At 42.1% G+C, this 15,275-nt stretch overlaps 1 protein-coding gene across 1 annotated transcript in view; it reads right to left on the bottom strand.

Moving 5' to 3' along the window:
- Positions 1 to 15,275, bottom strand: part of elp4 (elongator acetyltransferase complex subunit 4) — a gene marked incomplete at its 5' end in the record, with an annotated part of 57,184 nt that overhangs the window by 4,980 nt on the left and 36,929 nt on the right. The window lies entirely within an intron of this gene.

Below are 15,275 nucleotides of genomic sequence, written 5' to 3'. Positions count from 1 at the left end.
TAATAAAGAGATGGTTTAATCTCTGAGTGAGCCCATACATGAACACAACCGCTCATTCTACCGTTTAGTCACAGAGAGCAAATAGGCGTGTTGATGACGTTTCTATCATGCTACATAAGAAAGTTTGTTGAAAGTGATGAAAGAGGAACTCCAGTCTATGTCCGAGGTTCATATGTTAAAACGATGTAAGCTAAAGTCATTACAATCCCAGAGAAAATGTTGACAAAGCAATGTGCCTGTATGCTCTGAATACATGAATAGGAAATTCCAGTTATCACACTGATGCAGAACACACTAACATATTTTTAAAAATATATGGAGAATGGATTTATAGTCCAGTATACATGGACAGTGGTCACATTAGAGGTGATACTTTTTGCCAATTCCATTTCCCTGCGCAGCACAGCTACAGTGCAGCCACTGTAAACTAATGTGTACGCCTGTCCATGACACCAGGTCACTGTCCTCCATTTCCAGTCCCATTTCTACAACCAGCCATGGGTCAAAGTGGTAGCAGAACGGAATTGGTAGAAATTTCCCAGACTTGCAGGTCTATCCAGTCACTAAACCAAGCTAAATCACCTCCCAGTGCGGTAATCCCTTATACCTCTAAAGTTACACTGCATTGTGTGGGAAATCATTTGCTGAACATATAGGAACTAGTATTAACTTCAGCACACCAAAACCCACATAATGAGGTGATGTGCTTTTCTATTGGAGAAAGAAACTATCATCACATTTACGCTTGAAATTTCACAGAATACTTCCGCTAGCTACCAGAAAAAAAATGCAGAAACAACACAGCATAAATCCAATCACTTTGGTAATTCTAGCCCACCTGCACCCAACAAAAGCTGAGAAGAAGCTCTTCCTTCCTTCTTTTTCGTAGCAACAAAGAGTGTAACACGATCCCTGACCTTACCCTAAGAATAAGGAAGTGTTTATCAGAGTTTAAAAGATGTTATTTCATGCATCTTCCTCATTGTTTCTCACATATGTGATAGTTCTTTAGTCAAATAAATGTAAATATTTTTTCATTATTTTTATTATTTATGTTTTTTTGAGTATTTTAGCCCTGCAGCATTCATCATTAGTAGCTTGTCATGCTAGCAATTAAGGAATTTAAATCATCAAGTAAAGCATTTGATATAAAATGTAAGGATGGGTCCATCTTACAACTCTACTCCGTCCTGTTAAAATGCAAATAATGTACATGTTAAGTGAATATAAGAGCAGTGTAAAAAGAGTATAAGTGTGACAGGAGAAAAAACAAACAAATTTAAACTACACTGGAGCTCATCTCAAGTTTCTTCTTGGTAATTGGGTGATGGTCACCTGCTCGCCATGTCACCTGCTGCCTGATCCAGGATAATCTAAGAGGCAGGCATACAGACAGTCAGGCGGACTGACAGATTGACAGATACAGACACAGGCTCCTCATCTCTTCTGCTTCACGGTTAATGCATCTGACAGAGTAGGCAGCAGGCAGGCAGAAGGATGAGTAAGCATTTTGACTGTAATTATATTCCCAAACACTGGAAGAATGGGAAGGGACTAATAACTGACTGAATTTCATGTCTGAACAGGAAATTGATCAGCTGGCAATATTTCAAGGCTTTTTAATACCTAATGGAATGCTTATTGCTGTTCTCTTGAAAAGATAGCTCCTCACTTCCCCTTCACGCTCCACAGACTGATGTAAAACAGCATTTGGTAGTATCTGTCATGTTACTAAACATGACATGCATGTGAATCCGTTAACTCTGCGATGCTTCTGAATAACCAAATGGACAAACAAGGGCCAAAGTGTAACTGTGCTGTAACACAACAACTTGACTTGCTATCTACGTCGTCATCATCTTCAACTGAACCCTCCTCTGGGGGGGGGGGGGGGGGGGGGGGGCTCTGTGCGGGCCTGTCAAGAGCTTTGACAGGGGAAGCAGCATGGGGCCATTTTGTCTCTTTTCAGTTCGGTTTTGTTTCTCTTTGGAGGGCAGTGTTGGTATGGACTGTGGGCGTTGTAGGGTGAGGGGGCGAGGGCACATTGACCCCAATGGTGGTGAGCTGTAAGGGGGGGGGGGGGGTAGTTGGTGTTATGGACTTGGGCACAGTCAGGGAGTGCTGGTCCACCCCTGGAGTGACATGGTGCCTGGGGAGAAAAGGACGGGGATGTAGGGCGTAGAGTACAAACATGTCTAAATGCTGCCTTCACTACAGATAGGCCCATAGCAAAGAGCACGGCTGCATGGGTTATGACAGCATATCTGGGGGACCTCTTGTGCCCTCCACCCCTCAAACACATTTTACGCCTCAAACCATGACTCTGATATAAACATCCTCAGGTGAAAACCCCACTGACACTTTTGGTAAAAGCAGATTCTCTAGTGCAACATACAGTAGATGCCCTGTTCTAATCATCACACTTGGGGAGAGAATGTCTAAACATCCATTTTTTAATCCTAAAAACAAGGCACAAGGCTATAGTGTAACCCACTATTCAACTATCTATAGGCAACGAAGAACATTTCCTCATTATAATCAAGTTTTTAGGCAACTTTGAGTGTTTACATTTTTCAATAACATGAGTACAGAACAGTAGAGATATCAACTGTATATAAACATCAGTAATGGTTTAAAGGACATACACTTACTTGCTGAGTTAAATGAGAAGATTGATGCCACTCTTCTATCTGTCCTTTGAAAAGGAAGCTGGATCAAGCAGCTAGTTAGCTTAGCTTAGCATAAAGACTGTAAACAGGGGGAAACAGCTGGCCTGGCTCTGGCTGAGGGTAATAAAATCCACCTACCAACCTCTAAAGCTCACTACTTTACACTTTATATAGAGTGTTTAAAACAATGTGTAAAAACAACAAGATGTGTTTTTTCAAGGGGTTTTGTGATAAACTATATCTACTAGTCTCCGCTGATTGCCTGCCAACCTCAAGGAAAAGACAAGATAGAAAGTGAAAAACTGTATTTCGCAAACCGTCTAAATATTCCTTTAAGATCACTGTTCTAACTGGCCCTGTCCCTGCTTTAGTTGCCAAAAATAAAAGCCAGAGCATTACCAGGGATATTTTTTCATATATTATTCATTCTTTTTTCTGTGTTGCACTCAGTCTACAAGTGCATACAGCCATGTACAAAAGCAGACAGACAGACACAGACAGCCACTTGCCTCTGTAAGTGTCGCACAGAGGTATTTACAACATGAGCGCACAAAGCCCGCCAGTACAACTAGGGTTTCCTGAACTCAGCTTGCCTTCCAACAGAACACCCTATTTCTCCCGTTGTCTCCTCTTTTGCACTGTGATGGAGTTCAGGCAGTTTACAGGCATAACATTTGGCAAAGCGAAAGGTCGTCTGGAGGTTACTGTGTCAGCCTGGGTAAGTAGCTGACCCCTTGGGAGGGGGGGTGGGCTGAGATCACATTCACTGAGGAATGGTCTGTTGTTGTGCTAGCAAAAGACCAGGATGGAATGCGGCACACCAGAACTGGACATACTTAGACATAAGGCAGAAGATGACAACATATTATATGTAATTTAAAATGTTTTCCAAATTAACATGATGATGTTATAGCTCCCACCACAAGTCTTTGAACCTCTTCTCCAACCACATGCTTACTAGTACTGATCCTGCACAGTTATATGGCACTGTAAGGCACAAGACACATGCTGAGAGAAGTAAATAGCCGAAATAATACAATCTGTTTTCTACCGGCTTGGTGCCACGATGGCCAGTGTAAAATAGCATATAATAATTCCTCTGTTCACTCCTCAGTAGAGGAGACTGACCACAGTGTAGAAGAGAGGTGCAGTTGTGTTTAAGAGTCACTGGTAAATTCTTTCAAGTTCAATATAATATACTAAATTCAACAGCTTGAAATTGTCAGGAACTATCTAAGAAATCATATGGATCACACAGACAACTTATATCTAAACATGTACCAGCGATCTCTAAGCTAATGTCTCTCTGTAAGTCAAGACAGGAAGAGAAGATTTATCAGGAAAAAACGTAATCTTCATGTCTACGTGAAGTGAAGAGGACAGTAAACGAATGGCGTGAAAGCATTTGACCTTGACCTGTTGCGAGTATATCTATGAAAGATGTGTGAATCAGTATGTGTATCTTAACCATCTACGAAACACTTGTGTGAAATAATGTGCTGATGTGTTACTAATACTTTTGATGTCTTTGTGATTGGACACATGCATGAGACTTTGTGTATGTTTGCATGCATCCGTGTCGGTCAGTCTGCCCGGATGAATAAAGGGGGGTGGGTATAATCCATCACCAGTTGATAGTCCTCACAAAAAAGAAGCCCTTTTTGCTGAGAGGACAGCCCTTGTGTGGACAAAGACCACCATACTGGGGACTTCATAGGACCCAGCTGAAAAGGTGTTGCCCAGAGTAACCCTATTCACATTAACAGGCATGCTGGCCAAAGCCAGTCATTACTGCTGACTTGGACCAGCCGGGCCACACATAGACCAGCCTAGAGCCTCTAAGGCCATTCACTCCACATCAGCCCACAGGCAAACAGCCTGAACTCTGCCACTGGGGAGCATCTAGAATTGTTACTATTCTATTCCCCTGTCCGTCTTCAGAGATTCAATATATGAAGCCATTGAGTAAATTCATTTAAAGCAAGTGCAGTTTTAAAGGGCAAGTCATTCTCTATTCATTAAAATGTGGCAAGAATCATAAAATATATATCAAAAAATCATTGACAATTTACAATTCAGCATCCAGTCAATCTGCACCTTAAACTACATCAGCTGTTCCAATATGATATCTTAAACAACAGTAGTTAATAGGCCTGTCCTCGATTAAAGAAGTTCTTAGTCGATTAACACTTAGTCAATTTAATCGACAGATCAGTGAAGCAAAGTTTCTCCACAAAATAATTAAGCAAATACACCACTTTAAATCTTGTGTTTACCAGAGATGTGCTCATAGGTTTCTTGGAAATAAGGCATTCAACATAAAAAAAAGCTTTAAAAAATGACTAATGGACTAAAGAAATCTTGTCGACTGAGACCAAACCGACAGATCAGTCGACTAAGATGGGGCAGCCCAAGTAGCTAGGGAACTTCTTTAGACATTTAGTAAGATGAGACACAAAAGAAGTTCTGGTGCTACACAATAATACAGCTGCAACAACTATCTCCATACCATGCCAACAGCTAAGAAGTAACTATAGAGTTGGTGCAGACCACAGACGTGCTTCTCAAATAATTCTTTTCCACTTCTTGCATTTTTTAAATGACTTTAATGTGTCTTGGAGTAAAATGGTTTCAACATTAAAACATCACATAAATGAGTGTGCTTAAGAACAGCACAAGTACATAATTGCTGATTGCCTTTCTTTTGAGATGTTCTACAGTATATTTAGTCTTGTAAAAGGCTCAGATACTCACAACCACTCGTTGTCCCTCTCCCACTGTTATTTTTGACGTTCTGAAATCAGGGTCACCTCTTTCAAAGTTATACAGTGAAATGATATGAGAAAACAGCTGATGTGCTCTCAGTAGACTTGTACTGGGATCGCTGGGGGCTGAATGCTTCGTTCCACTAATCCACTGAACTCCTAAAGGCACTCTGGAAAATCCAAATCTGACCTATTCTGTTTCCACTCTGATGAAAACTTGCAGTACATCAGAGAAAACATGCAGAGAGGAAAAGCCGAGCCAAGAGGGACAAAATACTACACAGAAATGTGGGGAAAAACTAAAATCCCAGTTGAATATTTTTCTTTTAAATAGCAAATTATGCTCAATGTAGCTACTTAAACTTGACCTCTGACAATCAGACACACCTCAGACTTTCTTCCCCTATTTGTTCTCCATCCTCATCCCAACTCTAGTTATGCTCTCTCCGCTTCAGTATGCTCCCTGTGGGCAGGTGGTTGTTTAAATTTAGCCACAGCTAGGTGAGGTGCTTCCTGGGTAGACTGTTGGCAAAGCCACCTTTAGGGTGTTCAAGATGTCAGACGGAATGAGACATCACCTCGACTGCCCTGTCAAAAAATTCACCACCTTCCATTTCCCCCGTAACCTCTAGGGCCTAGAAGCACTGTGGGGGACGGGGAATTCTTGTTTTGTGTTTTCTCATTTTTAATCAGCCATTACCTAACCTAGAGCGCTGACTGAGTGTTAATTGTGAAACATTACTAAAGCCATTAAAACAGTGAGCCAGGGCCTGGGGAGGATGCATGCTAAAGTTAAAACTCAGAGAGACAGTGCTAAACGCATGTGATACCCTCTGTGCACATGACCCCTGTAAGAGGTGCCACTGCAGACAATGTCTGGATTTAAAAACAATGACAAGAAACGTAACACATTATAAAATGTGAAAACTGCTTTAACTCAAGAAAAAAATAGTCAAATGATCGCTGAATTTGCAATATGTACACAGTAGTAAAAGGAGATTGAACACTCTATCCATTAAATAACTTGTTGCAACAGGAATGCAGACTTTTCATCACAAGGTATTTTATGAATTTAATGACAGGTAGCTTTTATGAATGTATTTAATAACAAATGCCTGACTTCAATGTCATAACCCAGGTGCTTCAACAGAAACTCCTCTTTAACAACAACCTCGTTTTTTCTGTTATTCTCTGGACAATTTAGCATCATAAATATAATTTGGTACTACTCATTTTTTTTACACACTGATGGTGTTATAGAGTTGATTGTGAATAGAAGAATAATCAATACGTATCTGCAGCAGGTTGGTTAGTAAGGTGACAATCAAAACATTGTTGATGACAATGACATTATTTTCTTAATTTCAACAGCATCTGATTAAATGAACAGAATGGATGAGTTTCAGTCCAAAATTCAAATTTTCTGGCAACAGTCTTACAAGAAAAGTGGAAGAATTTCTGTGGTTAGTACGGCAGGCCAAAAACCTTTGATCATAAAACTACAAAAGCTCAAGGAGACAAATGAGTAAGAATATTAGTTTGACGGTGTGTAATTAGAGTGCGATTATGTTCTATGAAGTGGAGTTTCAAATTAAAAAAAAAATGTAAGACTAAGTACAGAGATGGCTACAGAGGGCTGTTGAGTTTAAAAGAATAACAAAATTGGAAAGCGTTCCAAATGTGAGCTTCTTCCTTCTCCCCAATGTCGAGTTAGGCGTTTTGCTGGGAAATGGGCGGCCTGCCAGATTGGGGCCAAGTCAGAGTTGTCAGGGGATTACAGTTCTGCCTTGCTCACTGCAGGGGGTGCGGAGTGGGCCTCAATTACCCTGGAGCGGCGTGTTTGATTTGGCCCGGCACTTTTGGGGACAGACCAAAAGCTGAATAATGCACCATTAGCAACTCAAAATCCTGCCCTAAAATGAGTCCACTTATGCATCACATACAGTAATTGTGTGCCTATCAAAGGCTGGCAGGTCTACACCAATTACCCTGATAACAACAAAACAATCTATCTTTCGAACACCTGTGGGCAGCCTCAAACATCCAAGCTTCCCGGTTTAAAACTTTTACATCTCATTCACAGTCTGACATCAACAGGCTGCGGTGAGATGTTTCAACTTTAGAGTGCAAAAACACGAAAAATACAATGTTGCTCTGAGATAACAAGGGAGAGGGAAAGTGTGATGGCAGAACTGTTTATGTTTGTATTTGCAAATTATGGGAGATGGCAGAAAGAGAGTGTGACAGAGGAGAAAGAAAGAGGGAGATCCCCTTACTCTGGCTACAGTTGGAGCTGTGCAATTGCATTTCACAGGATATAAGGCAGCAAATGGCATGTAAAGGTTGAAGCGTCAGACGGTTGCTGCCACACGGGCCAGACAGATAAGGGAGGTGTAAGTGAAATCATTAGGTAACTCTGTAAGACATAAGGGGCAGTTTGAGGTTGGCAGGGGGCTATGAGAGCCAGAGGTCCTCCTTGAGCTCCATTGAACACCCACTCAGCCTGATATACATGCACTTACAAACACACAGGGAAAATCACTTATACAAACACAAGCCGCAAGACAAACAAGGACTCAAGACAGAGACAGGCCAACAACCAAGCGCTGTTTTTTCCCTCTCCACCCACAAATACAAGCACAAGAACACACATGAGGAGATGGGCACGCACACGCACGCACACACACACTCACACTCACACACACACACACACACACACACACACACACACACACACACACACACACACACACACACACACACACACACACACACACACACACACACACACACACACACACACACACACACACACACACACACACACACACACACACACACACACACACACACCACTTCAAACCTCAGACGCCTCATTGAGGTATCAGCCCCAGTGATTGTGTTTGTCCACCTGGGTATGAAAGAGCTATTCTGGCCTGTGTGGAGGAAACAGCAGTGTGGTACAGCTCAAGCCGGAGCCCAGCTAGGCTACGTCTGTCTCAGGCTCTCAGGGAGGGGAGCAGCCAAGTGTGGATGCACCTCATTACCTCACTCATCCACACACCAATTACCCCTAAATAAATACACCCAGCCCACAGGCAGCAACAATGACATCCAGCCTGAAAGGGAAGAAAGGACGCCGTTCAGAAAGCATTTGCACGCACAGAAAAGTGCTGTTGGATAATGATGAAAAAAAAGTACAGAGAAAAGAAGCAAAAAGAAGGACATGCAGGGGGCTCCTAGTCTTTTAAAGAGCTCAAAGAAGAGACGGAGAAAGAAAAAGAATGAAACAAACGCCGAGCACGCAGAGTGAAGTGATTCAGAAAATGATAATTTCTTGCTAAATTTCACCCAACACATCCGCAAATGATTGTTGTGGCGGGGGAGGGGCAAAGTTTAATTGTTTTAATGCAGGCAGCCATAAGATAGCTCTACCGCGGACTAAAATGGTGATCACTGAAGAGCAGACACAAATTTGTATGTAAGACGGACCACTTGTGGGGGGGGTGGGGTGGGGGCTGGATGTTAACAGCAAAGTGTCCGAAGGCCAAAGAACGTTGGCTGAAAAGAGAACGAACTTGCAGCCAAAGAGCCCGATCCCCAGGAAGTCAGACAAAATATGGCAGGTGGCACGAAATGTGACAAGGAACACCGAAGGAATACACTTTCTGGTTGCTCAAAATATGAGAAAATATTTGCGGCTGTTAGCGGTGAAAAGTCTCCGTTACTGAGTGAGAAGGTGAGTGAAGGATGCAGAAAAGGTGCGGCAGAGAAAAGAAGACAGATGTGTTTTCAGAGGGGGGGGAGGAGGGAGGAGAGGAAGCCAAAAGTTCCTTCATGCACCCTCCCTCTCTCCCACCTCCCTCCATGTGGGATCTTTCTGCATGAGTGACTCTGTCATACCTGGGGGACACAGTGGTCTCTCTCTCTCTCTTCCTCTGTCATACCTCTCCTTTTGTATGTCTGTGGCTAGGTGATGAGCCAAGCTGCTTGTGTGGCACGACTAAAGGGACATATGATGAGCTGTATGATACATTAATATCATGAAAAAAAGAAAATTAATTCTCAGTCCTCAGTATGTCAAATTCTAAATTTCAGTCAAGGAGTTCAGTAAGTGAACCACTTTTCTCGTCGCACCCAATGGCAAAATAGATGATTCACTTCCTCTTCTGACACCTGAACAATCAGGTGATGGGTGCAACTGCGAGTCACTGAGGGAGGTGTGTAAGGGTTTGTGCATTGGTACGTAATTCCTGATGGGCTGCTATCCAGTCACCAGGATGTATGAGCACATCCCAAACTTGAAGATAACCCACATGACCAAGGCCAACCGGTTCACCTGACCAGAGGCAGATTCCTGGTAAACAGAAACAATGGCTGGGAACGTGTCAGGTTTCCACGCTGTTGCTTCAGTGTAATGAAGAGAAGGTGATGGATGCAATGGAAGTGAAAGGAGCAGGTTTATTAGGATTCCATCCTGATGGAAGGCTAATTGAGGGAGGGCACGCCGATAAAGTCTAGAGTCACAGGTGGGTGGAGTAGTGTTGACATGCTGTGGCAGCATAGTTAGGATTCCTGATGTACAGCTCAACCCTCAGCTGGAATCAGACTGCATTGTGAGTCCCAGGCTGTGTCACATTCAACACGGAAAAAGGCAAGGCCTTTGAAGACACAGTGGTCTTTAACTAACCACCATGTCTTTTACACAGGTTCAGCTAGTATGACCTGCACCTGCACCTTAAAATAGAAGGGTCCCTTCAGCATTTCTCCCTTCCTGCTCGACGTAGCTGGAAGGTTCATGCTGGGAGCTCCAGTGTATTTTAATTTCCTTCACCATACAACACCTACACATGCTGTTGTCCAACCCTGCAGCACCCTTTACACACACTGATATACTGTGAACATATCATTATCTTTAAGGTTTATGTTTCCTGTTTTTATTTGATTAGGTCTGTAGGCACACGCGCATTTCAATATATCAGCAGAAACACTCTCAGAAAGCGCGTGAAAAATAGAAGAAAGGCCCCTGCAACTCCTGCATCTGAACCTCTTTCGAAGAAATGTTTGCGTGACCTGTGAGATTTCACACGCTACCTGTGCCTGAGAGGAATGTACAGGAGATATGCAGAATTCTACACACCCAAGGATTCTTGATGATCAGTACAAAAAGGAAACGATGCTGCTTTTGTTATCCCTGATCAACATGTCCCGTGGGCAGGATCTGGCACGCCAGCCAGTTCTGTCTTTTACACAACAAATGGAAATTATTTTACTCTCTCATGATGAACTCAGTGCCCGCGGTTTCGCAAATATAACTTTCACTCGCTAAAGGATTTGTGTTGTAGCTGTGAGACCACTGAGATATGGATAACACGAATGAGGCTTCAGTTCAGTATAATGGATCCTTAATATTTTGTACACCGCACAGTATGTTGTGACAACTTTTTTTTTTTCACTTGGGTAAATTTGATAGCAGATTTGTGGCAACATGACCTAAATCTAAACAGTCACATCACAAGCCATACTATATAAGGTCTACTATATAAATTACTTTTACATCGCTGCAAAGCAAGATTGATCGTAATTCTTCACTGGTGGTCTGATCTAAATAACATTAATGGTGCTAATGAGTAAAGATGGGAGACTTCTCGGCGAAAGGGCATTACAATGTTTGTTCTCCTCTACTTCCTCATGCAAATTATGTTTTGTTTGTTTCTGTATTCTGAGTATGCCAGGTGTGACACTTGTTCTTTTGCACATACTGATCAGTTCAGAAGCATGACCTGTTAAGACAGGTATTGGTAAAGCTTGTTGTGTGAAAATAGGATTAGTATCCTGTCTGAAGCCTTAAGTGATGAACTGTCAGAAAACATATAAATAAAACATCCTACAAATAAATACGTAATCTACTAATATCTTACTTCGTTCTTCTCACAATGAGTGGGGGAATGTTCAGAAGAGTTTTGTGGAAAATATGAATATCAATATGAACATCAATATGTACATATAAAAGATTTAAGTTGAGTTAGGTTAAGTACTTTAAAGTGCCTCCAAGGCGGTGTTAGATGAATTACACAACAATTTGAACACGCATCGTAAAAAGCATGTCATCCATCACTCTGAAAAAGACTGACATATTACTGAGTTTATCATATTCGGGGCTGCGGTAGACACACTATGGCATAATTTAGACAAGACTGTACTGTAACATTTGAGTAGAGAATTTTGTATGGTGTCAATTTAAAAGTGTTTGGTTGTCCATGTGCCATATCATAATGTAATCTAACAATCCCACATGATGGCCCGCTCTCAGAATTAGCAGGATAAAAACAACGCATCCCAGTTATATGGATCATATACATTGGCAAACACACTTACTTCATCTGCCAAATCCCTAAATTAACACCTTTTTGGTGAGAAAGCTCTATTTGGAACACGTCACACAAACACCACAGCTGGTATTCAAGGGTAAAATTAATTACTTCAGATACATGTGCTTCCTCTCAAAGTGGAAGACTTATTTGCATTGAAGAACATTCAGCAGAAGTAATCGATGCCACACAAAATACGGCCACCCAATGACCCCAAGACCCGTCTCAAAGTCCCTCCCCATCCCCGAAGCCCTGGCGGCTCATCCATGCATGGAGGAACAAACACAGGTAGCGAGAGCAAATCAGACTGAGACAAAACACAGAAACATGAATAGGAAGCATTACAATGACGGGCTGGATGCAGGACAATGGGCCCGACATTAAACAAACGGCAAATCCCAGGATGGGCTGCGGGAGTATGATACAGATTACAGGCACCTAGTCCCTGCTTGGGGAACAGGGGAGAGGGAGAAAAAAGGACACAATATTGCAATCTGACAGCTGACGTCTTCATATAAATGTATGAATTTACATTCCAATTAGAGGAAATTTACATCTTAATCACAGCGAGCAGTGTGTTGGTCCCTCGGTTAGTGTGTTGCTACGGTAATGAGGTGGGATGCTGCTGTGCTCTCTCATCCAGACAGTGATCTGTCAGCAGACGACACCTCCCTGTTATGAGGGAGCTGCACCCTTAAATGCAACCGCTGCCACAATTCGGTAATATCCGTTGAAATCTGTTTTAAATACCAACAAGGTGTGAGCTGCCACCCGAGGATAATATGCCAAATATGGAGTTTGAAAAACATCAAACATATCTTAAATACAGTGCACTGAACCAGGAGTGTCTTTAACTGTCACTCAAGTGACAAGCTTTCAGTACTCATATGGCATTTCATTTCTAATTTCCATACTAATAATGGGTATATTATCTTTAATGGTTTGACTTTGTTTTATGGCATTTGAAATGGATGGTGAAGTTGTCTGTGGAATTACTCAAACATATCATGTCATCAGATCACATTATGCTCTGGTGCTTACAAAGGCAAAATGAATGGGTGAGATGGAGGGATTGGGAATGTATCATCAATATCCTCCCGGTCATCATTTACATCAATGTACATCATGGCATTCAAGCTCAACCTCAAGGAAAACACAGAATGAGTCTGTCAGAGGGTGTGTGTACACTTGTGGAGAGAGAAGAAAGGCAGACAAGTACAGGCAGCTGAGAGGAAACAGTAAAAGTCTGCTGAAAGAAGGAACTTCTTGTTCAAGTTTGTAAAGTCTATTTGAGGGCACTTGTTGTGGTTTAGTTCAATTAGCAGACAAGAGCTGCTGGTTTGAGGTTTTGGAAGTGAAACCACACAGGCAAGCTTAAAACCTAGGCAGGCTCCTTTTATAGGCTCACAAGGACACAATGCTCTACTGATATCAATTTTAATGAGTCCAAAAAAGGGACCATTTAATGAAGAACTTCCGCACTGAAACTTTGCTGAAACAACTCCCGTCCAGCGAAATCATTAAGTTGTAGAGCAGCACTGATTGCTGACAATGCAATCAGGAGGAGCAGATTAGCTACCACCACATAGGCGAGCACATAAATCAGTTTAACACAGTCCTTTGCATCTTCATACTTGACTTTAATACAGGGATGTGTGAACAAAAAAATTGGCGTTAAATGAGGCATGGCTTCTTTATCACCTACTTCGTAGCCAATCATGCCTCTCCCACCAGAGACACTGCTCTAATGGCTGATATCTATGGAAGCAGCCTATTACTGGATACTGCCTGTAATTAAGAGAAGTCAGATTACACCAGGCCACTGCCTCCCCTCTGATATGTAGGCTGCCATTAAGGCCAGAAGAGGTTATGCACTTACACTGCATTGAGAAAAGATAGAAGGCTAATGTGTTTTTAAAAAAAAAGATGTTGCGTGTCCAGAGTAGGTGTTGGATGCATTCCCAAACATCACATGGGGTGATATGTGGGGCGGGGTTGGTATTCTACTTTGGCCTGCAGGGTGTTTTGGAGAAGATGCCGGAAAGCTGCACACTCCCCCTCTGGCACTTATCTTGGATATTCTTAACTTGCAGATGGATTCCCACAGCAGTGCTGCTGTGTCTGTGCACTTCTGTCCCACCATCCAAATGAGCTTGCCTACCTTTTTTAGATTTATAGTTTGTTTGAGGTTCAGCACTTGAGTTAAGCTCGAACGTTCACTATGATTACAACATCTTAAAACAGACATCAACTTATAAGATGCCAAGCTGACTTTGTGTCTGATAGCAAATGAGGTGAAACGGGTGAATGTGAAGGCTGTTAAGTAGGAATAAAGGCTATGAATGTAGCAAGAGCAACACTCTTAAGAAGCTCACTATGATTAAAAAAAGAGGAGTAGAGGGAGGGAGCCTCTGACAAAAGAAACAGAGTGAGGGGGAGAGAGAAAGAGGGAGTGAGTTTGAGATGGTAAAGCACTTCTTTCTGTACACAGAGTGACCTTGCTAACACTCTGCCTACTCTAATATTCACCACGACACATGCTTTTGTGCGCTATTCCTCGTCCATCTAAGCACGCAAACCCTCCTCTCAATACACACACTGCTCATTATACAATTTCACTAGCCCGTTATCCAGGACTTGCACAAGCATTAACACTCAAAGATTCAAAGACACAAACACACAAACACCAGGATGTGTTATCTACTGAGGGGTGCAAGATATTCAGTGTACTGATTTAATTATAATTTTGTGCATTACATCTCCTGTCTCCTTGCGAGACTTCTGTTGATGCAGAACGCTCAAACGATGACTGCTGAATGTCAGAGTGTTTTCAAGGATGTGCATCAAAGGAGGCTGTTAGCTTTCATGTCTTATGAGATTTATCTGGAGAGGGGTGTTCAGCGGGATCTTTCCTCTTGTCGAGGTAAGCAGGTTATTTCTCATATGAGTAAATTAAGTAATTCAAGGAGTGAAAACTTTGAACACAGGCATAAAATATTCCCATCATTCCTTTGAGTGAACAAGCAAAACTGAATTTCTTGGAACTTTTCAACTTTTCAAATCTTACTTTTTGTAAGTAAAGTAATAAAACAATGTTTAGGAGGCTTAAAACAACACAAACATATACTAATGTTATAAAACTGCAAAGGCATGTAAGGATACGCTGTCAGGATTAAATGCATGCTTAACACAGGCGCAAAAATACACACACATATGCGTGCATACACACACATTCACAGGGGGTGATGAAGCAAGCGGACATGACGTCCCCATACAAACATGACGTACCCATACAAACAGTCTGTGTAAGTGAGCGTACGACATCAGGCCATCAGATCACTTCTCTCTCCAAACATGAAGCCTTTAATAGATGTGAAACTCCAGGCCCTGGATCTTTTCACACCAGTGAGTCGCAACTCACACAGAAGAACAGGAGGCAGAGGATGACAGAGCAAAAAAATAAAACAATG

Source organism: Echiichthys vipera (genome assembly GCF_963691815.1).
Source record: "Echiichthys vipera genome assembly, chromosome: 1".
In the NCBI taxonomy this organism is placed as follows: Eukaryota; Metazoa; Chordata; class Actinopteri; order Perciformes; family Trachinidae; genus Echiichthys; species Echiichthys vipera.
This window is presented reverse-complemented; position numbering and strand designations above follow the sequence as displayed.